A 2,374-nucleotide genomic window follows, 5' to 3' on the forward strand; every position below is an offset into this window, starting at 1 on the left:
TCAGATATGAGTTGCAACATTCTCTGGGATTGACAACTCTCTCTGCAAACAGGTATCAGTTACAACATTCTCTGGTATTTACACCTCTCTCTGTATACAGGTATCAATTTCAACATACTCTGGTATTTATGCCTCTCTCTGTATACAGGTATCATTTACAACATTCTCTGGTATTTACACCTCTCTCTGTATTCAGGTATCAGTTACAACATTTCCTGGTATTTACACCTCTCTCTGAAAACAGGTATCAGTTACAACATTCTCTGGTATTTAAACCTCTCTCTGTATACAGGTATCAGTTACAACATTCCCTTGTATTTACACCTCTCTCTGTATACAGGTATCAGTTACAACATTCTCTGGTATTTACACCACTCTCTGTATACAGGGATCAGTTACAACATTCTTTGGGATTTACACCTCTCTCTGTGTCCAGGTATCAGGAACAACATTCTCTGGTCTTTGCTCCTCTCTCTGTACACAGGTATCAGTTACAACATTCTCTGGTATTTACACCTCTCTCTGTGTACAGTCATCATTTCCAACATTCTCTGGTATTTACTCCTCTTTCTGTGTACACGTATCAGTTACAACATTCCCTGGTATTTACGCCTGTCTCTGTGTGCAGGTATCAGTTACAACATTCTCTGGTATTTACACCACTGTCTGTACACAGGTATCAGTTGCAATATTCCCTGGTCTTTACACCTCTCTCTGTGTACAGGTATGAGTTACAACATTCTCTGGTAATTACACCTCTCTCTGTGTACAGGTATGAGTTACAACATTCTCTGGTATTTTCACCCCTCTCTGTACACAGGTATCGGTTACAACATTCTCTGGTATTTACACCTCTCTCTGTGTACAGGTATCAGTTACAACATTCTCTGGTATTTAAACCTCTCTCTGTGTACAGGTATCAGTTACAACATTCTCTGGTATTTACACCTCTCTCTGTATTCAGGTATCAGTTACAACATTCCCTGGTATTTACACCACTCTCTGTATACAGGTATCAGTTACAACATTCTCTGGTATTTTTCACCTCTCTCTGTGGACAGGTATCAGTTACAACATTCCCTGGTATTTACACCTCTCTCTGTGTACAGGTATCAATTACAACATTCTCTGGTATTTACACCACTCTCTGTATACAGGTATCAGTTACAACATTCTCTGGTATTTTTCACCTCTCTCTGTGTGCAGGTATCAATTACAACATTCTCTGGTATTTACACCACCCTCTGTTTTCAGGTATCAGTTACAACATTCACTGACATTTACGCCTGTCTCTGTATACAGGTATCAAATACAACATTCCCTGGTATTTACGACTGTCTCTGCATACAGGTATCAGTGACAACATTCTTTGGTATTTGCACGTCTCTCTGTATACAGGTATCAGTTACAACATTCTCTGGTATTTGCACGTTTCTCTGTATACAGGTATCAGTTACAACATTCTCTGGTATTTGCACGTCTCTCTGTATACAGGTATCAGTTACAACATTCTCTGGTATTTACGCCTTTCTCTGTATACAGGTATCAGTTACAACATTCTCTGGGAATTACACCTCTCTCTGTATACAGGTATCATTTACAACATTCCCTGGTATTTACATCTCTCTGTATACAGGTATCAGTTACAACATTCCCTGGTATTTACACCTCTCTCTGTGTACAGGTATCAGTTACAACATTCTCTGGTATTTACACCTCTCTCTGTATTCAAGAATCAGTTACAACATTCCCTGGTATTTACACCTCTCTCTGTGTACAGGCATCAGTTACAACATTCTCTGGTATTTACGCCTTTCTCTGTATACAGGTATCAGTTACAACATTCTCTGGTATTTGCACCTCTCTCTGTATTCAGGTATCAGTTACAACATTCCCTGGTATTCACACCTCTCTCTGTGTGCAGGTATCAGTTCCAACTTTCTCTGGTATTTACACCTCTCTCTGTGCACAGGTATCAGTTACAACATTCTCTGGTATTTACACCTCTCTCTGTTTTCAGGTATCAGTTACAACATTCGCTCGTATTTTCATCCCTCTCTGTATTCAGATATGAGTTGCAACATTCTCTGGTATTTACATCTCTCTGTATACAGGTATCATTTACAACATTCCCTGGTATTTACATCTCTCTGTATACAGGTATCAGTTACAACATTCCCTGGTATTTACACCTCTCTCTGTATACAGGTATCAGTTACAACATTCCCTGGTATTTTCAACCCTCTCTGTACACAGGTATCAGTTACAACATTCTCTGGTATTTACATCTCTCTCTGTGTACAGGTATCAGTTACAACAATCTCTGGTATTTTTCACCTCTCTCTGTGGACAGGTATCAGTTACAACATTCCCT

The sequence above is a fragment of the Heptranchias perlo genome, unplaced genomic scaffold, assembly GCF_035084215.1.
Source record: "Heptranchias perlo isolate sHepPer1 unplaced genomic scaffold, sHepPer1.hap1 HAP1_SCAFFOLD_280, whole genome shotgun sequence".
NCBI classification, from domain to species: Eukaryota; Metazoa; Chordata; class Chondrichthyes; order Hexanchiformes; family Hexanchidae; genus Heptranchias; species Heptranchias perlo.